This window comes from Ictalurus furcatus, chromosome 5, assembly GCF_023375685.1.
Source record: "Ictalurus furcatus strain D&B chromosome 5, Billie_1.0, whole genome shotgun sequence".
NCBI classification, from domain to species: Eukaryota; Metazoa; Chordata; class Actinopteri; order Siluriformes; family Ictaluridae; genus Ictalurus; species Ictalurus furcatus.
In genome coordinates, this window is record NC_071259.1 from 2890546 (window position 1) to 2898679 (window position 8134).

Sequence of the window (8134 nt, forward strand, 5' to 3'; positions counted from 1 at the left end):
GGAAATAAATGAAGTAATAATGAAATAATAAATCAAAATACTTTAGAATTTGTATGTTGAAATAAGGACGTGTTTCTGTGGCGTGCGTGTCGTGTGGGTGTTCACGCCAAAGTTTCCTGTTAGTGGTACCTGAGGTGAGCTAGCCAACTTAGCCATCAGTGCTAATCAGTGTACTCGCAGTACGTTTATATCCTTCCATATATTCTATTCCTTCCTTCCTGTCTTTCTGTTTCTTCCTATATATTCACTTCTTTCTTCTTTCTTTTTATATACGCTTCCTTTATTTCTCTCTCTTTATCCCAAAATAATTTCTGAGGACCCTTTAATTCTTTTCTTTTATTTCTATATATTCTCTTTCTTTCTTTCTTTCTTTCTTTCTTTCTGTCTTTCTTTCTTGTAATATATTCTACATCTTTCTTTCTATCTTTCTTTCCTTCTATATACTCTCTTACTTTCTTCTTTCTTTTTATATACTCTTTCTTTATTTCTCTCTCTTTCACTCTGAGGAACGCCTAAGGACACTTTCCTTGTTTTTTTTAATATCTTTCTTTCTTTCTTTCTTTCTTTCTTTCTCTGTGAGGAATTTCTAAAGACACTTCCTTCCTTCCTTTCTTTCTTTCTATATATTCTCTTTCTTCTTTCTTTTTATATACTCTGTTTCTTTATTTTGCTCTCTTTCTCCATGAAGAATGTCTAATTTCTTTCTTTCTTTCTTTCTTTCTTTCTTTCTTGTAATATATTCTACATCTTCCTTTCTATCTTTCTTTCCTTCTATATACTCTCTTACTTTCTTCCTTCTTTTTATATACACTTTCTTTATTTCTCTCCCTTTCTCTCAAAATAATTTCTGAGGACCCTTTAATTCTTTTCTTTTATTTCTATATATTCTCTTTCTTTCTTTCTTTCTTTCTTTCTTTCTTGTAATATATTCTACATCTTCCTTTCTATCTTTCTTTCCTTCTATATACTCTCTTACTTTCTTCTTTCTTTTTATATACTCTTTCTTTATTTCTCTCTCTTTCACTCTGAGGAACGCCTAAGGACACTTTCCTTGTTTTTTTATATCTTTCTTTCTTTCTTTCTTTCTTTCTTTCTCTGTGAGGAATTTCTAAAGACACTTCCTTCCTTCCTTCCTTCCTTCCTTTCTTTCTTTCTATATATTCTCTTTCTTCTTTCTTTTTATATACTCTGTTTCTTTATTTTGCTCTCTTTCTCCATGAAGAATTTCTAATTTCTTTCTTTCTTTCTTTCTTTCTTGTAATATATTCTACATCTTTCTTTCTATCTTTCTTTCCTTCTATATACTCTCTTACTTTCTTCCTTCTTTTTATATACGCTTCCTTTATTTCTCCTTCTTTCTCTCAAAATAATTTCTGAGGACCCTTTAATTCTTTTCTTTTATTTCTATATATTCTCTTTCTTTCTTTCTTTCTTTCTTGTAATATATTCTACATCTTCCTTTCTATCTTTCTTTCCTTCTATATACTCTCTCACTTTCTTCTTTCTTTTTATATACTCTTTCTTTATTTCTCTCTCTTTCACTCTGAAAAACTTCTAACGACCCTTTCTTTCTTTCTTTCTTTCTTTCTTTCTTTCTTTCCTTCTTTCTTTCACTCTCCCTTTTCACTCTGTGGGGGATTTCTAAAGAGATTATCTTCCTGGAATTCATGAAATTCCCCACAGGGCATAAACGCAGTTTCTGTATTGGATTTCTCACTTTTATCCTCTCTCGATTTCTTCGGAGGCCGCGAGTCAGCGTGAGCGTGAAGGACAAACTCGAGCAAGCCGTCACCTTCCCCCCCCCCCCCCGAACGTACGCCGCATTCCAGAGACGCCAAGACCCGAAAGTCTGGAGTCACAGAATGGCGTCCAAGGTCATGTGTTCACCTGATCAGCACAGAGCACTGATTATATTAGGGCTTTTTCTGCACCTATGAACGATCACATATCAAGTTATTACTGATTTGAGCCTACACTCCATCCACACGGACACACACACACACACACACACACTAGTTTCATATTCACAGAACGCCCACACTTCATGATAACACACACAGCTGTGCTAATAAGAAATGCCCCACACTCCAGATCTGAAGAGGCTGCAGACATGTCACGATTCTTCTGGTCTCACAGCTTATAACCGTGAAGATCATAACCGTGAAGAATCTGAGGGAACGAGACATGAGGGAACATCTCTCACACACGCATAATCACACACTTTTTTGATAACACACACACACACACACACACACATCTCTCACATAGTGAAATACAGGAGTGTTATAGCACTCATTACGTAATCGGGAAAATAATATAGCAGTTTAAAAGCAAGAAAGGACGCAAAGTGCATGCTACAGTCTGCGGTCCGTAACGTTCGTAGTCAAACGTGCGACGTTCTTAATGCTAAGCCGGTAGCTGTATGCGTGCCTATTGTTGTCTTCACAAAATATGACGAGAGAAATTCAAATCAAATTGTTTACTTTAACCCCCCCCCCGCCCCCAGTTCTTCAGTAACCCTCTGCCCTCCCCCCCATTACCTCCCACGCATCATCCTGCACCACTTCACCCTCCTGTGATCGTGCCTCCTCTGAAAGCCTTTTAAAGCGTCCTATTTCTCTCACTCGCTTTTTTTTTCTTCCCCCTTTCCGCATTTTTCATCGTCCGGCCACCTTCCCGATCCTGATCGTTCGGGTGTAATTACGCAAAGCCGCCGAGGGCGTAGAGCGAGCGGGCAGACGCTTCCGCCGCAAATAACCTCGGCAGCTGGAGTCTCCTGGGACAAAGATAGATAGATAAATAAATAAATAAAGCTAATGGCTACTACCTGAGTTAGAAGCCTAGGAAAGCACTTAGTCATCAACAGAACAAGCCTCTCCATTATTTCCCTCATAATTCCCATTCCTCCGGAGACTCAACACTTGCAGCCTGGAGACTCCACATTCAGCAGGGATACCTAGGTCTCACCTGGCCAGCTGTCTGTGGTATTGATATGGATGGCTTGTTTTAGTATGATCGGAATATGTTAGCTAGGTATGCTATGATTTATTATGGAATAGCTTATTTTAGTCTGGTTTATTTACTGTAGGCTCGGTTAACGTGGATAACCCATTCCAAAACCACGGGCTCCGCTCTTCTGGGCAGGCGTTCGGCTGGGTTTTGGCGCGTGCCTGTGGTGTTCATTCAGCATCACGAGAGCGTCAGTGAGGACAGGTGTTATTGTTCAGTGAGGAGGTCTGGAGCGCAGTCGGACTTCCGGGTTCACCCTGAAGGTGTTCGGCGGGGTTGAGGTCAGGGCTCTGTGCGGGACACTCGAGTTCTTCTACTCGAACCTTAACTTAACACACCGTGTCTTCACGGAGCTGGCTTTGTGCACAGGGGTACTGTCCTGCTGGAACCGGTTTGGGCTTCATAGTTCCAGTGACGTTCTTTGGGGAAGAAGTTTGGGGAAGAAGCACATTTGGGCGTGATGGTCCGGTGTCCATATACTTTTGGCCATGCAGTGTAGTATAGGATGGTATGGTTTATTTTGGTATGCTACGTAATGGTTTAGTATGGGTTCTTTCGGTATGGCACGGCATGGTAAGGTACAGTTTAGTACGATATGGCGTGGTTAAGTGTATTTTGGTAAGTTATGGTGTGGTTTAGTGTGGTTTATTTTGGTATGGTGTGGTAAGCTAATGTAAGGTATGGTATAGTATGATGTGGTTTTGGCATGGTACAGTGTCGCTGGTCACTCTGGTGAGGTTTGGTATAATCTGTGTTTTGGTCTGGTGTATTTGATTTTGGAATGGTACAGTCTTACATTAGCTTACAATACCATACCAAAATAAACCACACCATAACTTCATAACTAAACCATATCATACAAACTAAACCATACTTGACCTGAGAGTGTCCCTGTACAGGAGTCACACTGGTTTGGTATAATCTGGTTTTGCTATGGTAAAGTTCAATTTGGAATGATATGTTCTGGATTTAGTTCTGGTTCTAGTTCTGGTTTTAGTTCTGGTTTATCTCGGTATGGTATGTTCTGGTTTTAGTTCTGGTTTTAGTTCTGGTTTATCTCGGTATGGTATGTTCTGGTTTTAGTTCTGGTTTATCTCGGTATGGTATGTTCTGGTTTTAGTTCTGGTTTTAGTTCTGGTTTATCTCGGTATGGTATGTTCTGGTTTTAGTTCTGGTTTATCTCGGTATGGTATGTTCTGGTTTTAGTTCTGGTTTTAGTTCTGGTTTATCTCGGTATGGTATGTTCTGGTTTTAGTTCTGGTTTTAGTTCTGGTTTATCTCGGTATGGTATGTTCTGGTTTTAGTTCTGGTTCTAGTTCTGGTTTATCTCGGTATGGTATGTTCTGGTTTTAGTTCTGGTTCTAGTTCTGGTTTTAGTTCTGGTTTATCTCGGTATGGTATGTTCTGGTTTTAGTTCTGGTTCTAGTTCTGGTTTATCTCGGTATGGTATGTTCTGGTTTTAGTTCTGGTTTTAGTTCTGGTTATAGTTCTGGTTTATCTCGGTATGGTATGTTCTGGTTTTAGTTCTGGTTTATCTCGGTATGGTATGTTCTGGTTTTAGTTCTGGTTTATCTCGGTATGGTATGTTCTGGTTTTAGTTCTGGTTTATCTCGGTATGGTATGTTCTGGTTTTAGTTCTGGTTCTAGTTCTGGTTTTAGTTCTGGTTTATCTCGGTATGGTATGTTCTGGTTTTAGTTCTGGTTCTAGTTCTGGTTTATGTCGGTATGGTATGTTCTGGTTTTAGTTCTGGTTTTAGTTCTGGTTTATCTCGGTATGGTATGTTCTGGTTTTAGTTCTGGTTCTAGTTCTGGTTTATCTCGGTATGGTATGTTCTGGTTTTAGTTCTGGTTCTAGTTCTGGTTTTAGTTCTGGTTTATCTCGGTATGGTATGTTCTGGTTTTAGTTCTGGTTCTAGTTCTGGTTTATGTCGGTATGGTATGTTCTGGTTTTAGTTCTGGTTTTAGTTCTGGTTATAGTTCTGGTTTATCTCGGTATGGTATGTTCTGGTTTTAGTTCTGGTTATAGTTCTGGTTTTAGTTCTGGTTTATCTCGGTATGGTATGTTCTGGTTTTAGTTCTGGTTTATCTCGGTATGGTATGTTCTGGTTTTAGTTCTGGTTCTAGTTCTGGTTTATCTCGGTATGGTATGTTCTGGTTTTAGTTCTGGTTTTAGTTCTGGTTATAGTTCTGGTTTATCTCGGTATGGTATGTTCTGGTTTTAGTTCTGGTTTATCTCGGTATGGTATGTTCTGGTTTTAGTTCTGGTTTATCTCGGTATGGTATGTTCTGGTTTTAGTTCTGGTTTATCTCGGTATGGTATGTTCTGGTTTTAGTTCTGGTTTTAGTTCTGGTTTATCTCGGTATGGTATGTTCTGGTTTTAGTTCTGGTTATAGTTCTGGTTTATCTCGGTATGGTATGTTCTGGTTTTAGTTCTGGTTCTAGTTCTGGTTTTAGTTCTGGTTTATCTCGGTATGGTATGTTCTGGTTTTAGTTCTGGTTCTAGTTCTGGTTTATGTCGGTATGGTATGTTCTGGTTTTAGTTCTGGTTTTAGTTCTGGTTTTAGTTCTGGTTTATCTCGGTATGGTATGTTCTGGTTTTAGTTCTGGTTCTAGTTCTGGTTTATCTCGGTATGGTATGTTCTGGTTTTAGTTCTGGTTCTAGTTCTGGTTTTAGTTCTGGTTTATCTCGGTATGGTATGTTCTGGTTTTAGTTCTGGTTCTAGTTCTGGTTTATGTCGGTATGGTATGTTCTGGTTTTAGTTCTGGTTATAGTTCTGGTTTATCTCGGTATGGTATGTTCTGGTTATAGTTCTGGTTTTAGTTCTGGTTTATCTCGGTATGGTATGTTCTGGTTTTAGTTCTGGTTTATCTCGGTATGGTATGTTCTGGTTTTAGTTCTGGTTTATCTCGGTATGGTATGTTTCTGGTTTTAGTTCTGGTTCTAGTTCTGGTTTATCTCGGTATGGTATGTTCTGGTTTTAGTTCTGGTTCTAGTTCTGGTTTTAGTTCTGGTTTATCTCGGTATGGTATGTTCTGGTTTTAGTTCTGGTTTATCTCGGTATGGTATGTTCTGGTTTTAGTTCTGGTTATAGTTCTGGTTTTAGTTCTGGTTTATCTCGGTATGGTATGTTCTGGTTTTAGTTCTGGTTTTAGTTCTGGTTTATCTCGGTATGGTATGTTCTGGTTTTAGTTCTGGTTTTAGTTCTGGTTTATCTCGGTATGGTATGTTCTGGTTTTAGTTCTGGTTTTAGTTCTGGTTTATCTCGGTATGGTATGTTCTGGTTTTAGTTCTGGTTTTAGTTCTGGTTTTAGTTCTGGTTTATCTCGGTATGGTATGTTCTGGTTTTAGTTCTGGTTTATCTCGGTATGGTATGTTCTGGTTTTAGTTCTGGTTCTAGTTCTGGTTTATCTCGGTATGGTATGTTCTGGTTTTAGTTCTGGTTCTAGTTCTGGTTTTAGTTCTGGTTTATCTCGGTATGGTATGTTCTGGTTTTAGTTCTGGTTTATCTCGGTATGGTATGTTCTGGTTTTAGTTCTGGTTATAGTTCTGGTTTTAGTTCTGGTTTATCTCGGTATGGTATGTTCTGGTTTTAGTTCTGGTTTTAGTTCTGGTTTATCTCGGTATGGTATGTTCTGGTTTTAGTTCTGGTTTTAGTTCTGGTTTATCTCGGTATGGTATGTTCTGGTTTTAGTTCTGGTTTTAGTTCTGGTTTATCTCGGTATGGTATGTTCTGGTTTTTAGTTCTGGTTTTAGTTCTGGTTTATCTCGGTATGGTATGTTCTGGTTTTAGTTCTGGTTCTAGTTCTGGTTTATCTCGGTATGGTATGTTCTGGTTTTAGTTCTGGTTCTAGTTCTGGTTTTAGTTCTGGTTTATCTCGGTATGGTATGTTCTGGTTTTAGTTCTGGTTTTAGTTCTGGTTATAGTTCTGGTTTATCTCGGTATGGTATGTTCTGGTTTTAGTTCTGGTTTATCTCGGTATGGTATGTTCTGGTTTTAGTTCTGGTTTATCTCGGTATGGTATGTTCTGGTTTTAGTTCTGGTTTTAGTTCTGGTTTATCTCGGTATGGTATGTTCTGGTTTTAGTTCTGGTTATAGTTCTGGTTTATCTCGGTATGGTATGTTCTGGTTTTAGTTCTGGTTCTAGTTCTGGTTTTAGTTCTGGTTTATCTCGGTATGGTATGTTCTGGTTTTAGTTCTGGTTCTAGTTCTGGTTTATGTCGGTATGGTATGTTCTGGTTTAGTTCTGGTTTTAGTTCTGGTTTTAGTTCTGGTTTATCTCGGTATGGTATGTTCTGGTTTTAGTTCTGGTTCTAGTTCTGGTTTATCTCGGTATGGTATGTTCTGGTTTTAGTTCTGGTTCTAGTTCTGGTTTTAGTTCTGGTTTATCTCGGTATGGTATGTTCTGGTTTTAGTTCTGGTTCTAGTTCTGGTTTATGTCGGTATGGTATGTTCTGGTTTTAGTTCTGGTTTTAGTTCTGGTTATAGTTCTGGTTTATCTCGGTATGGTATGTTCTGGTTTTAGTTCTGGTTATAGTTCTGGTTTTAGTTCTGGTTTATCTCGGTATGGTATGTTCTGGTTTTAGTTCTGGTTTATCTCGGTATGGTATGTTCTGGTTTTAGTTCTGGTTCTAGTTCTGGTTTATCTCGGTATGGTATGTTCTGGTTTTAGTTCTGGTTCTAGTTCTGGTTTTAGTTCTGGTTTATCTCGGTATGGTATGTTCTGGTTTTAGTTCTGGTTTATCTCGGTATGGTATGTTCTGGTTTTAGTTCTGGTTATAGTTCTGGTTTTAGTTCTGGTTTATCTCGGTATGGTATGTTCTGGTTTTAGTTCTGGTTTTAGTTCTGGTTTATCTCGGTATGGTATGTTCTGGTTTTAGTTCTGGTTTTAGTTCTGGTTTATCTCGGGTATGGTATGTTCTGGTTTTAGTTCTGGTTATAGTTCTGGTTTATCTCGGTATGGTATGTTCTGGTTTTAGTTCTGGTTATAGTTCTGGTTTTAGTTCTGGTTTATCTTGGTATGGTATGTTCTGGTTTTAGTTCTGGTTTATCTCGGTATGGTATGTTCTGGTTTTAGTTCTGGTTTTAGTTCTGGTTTTAGTTCTGGTTTATCTCGGTATGGTAT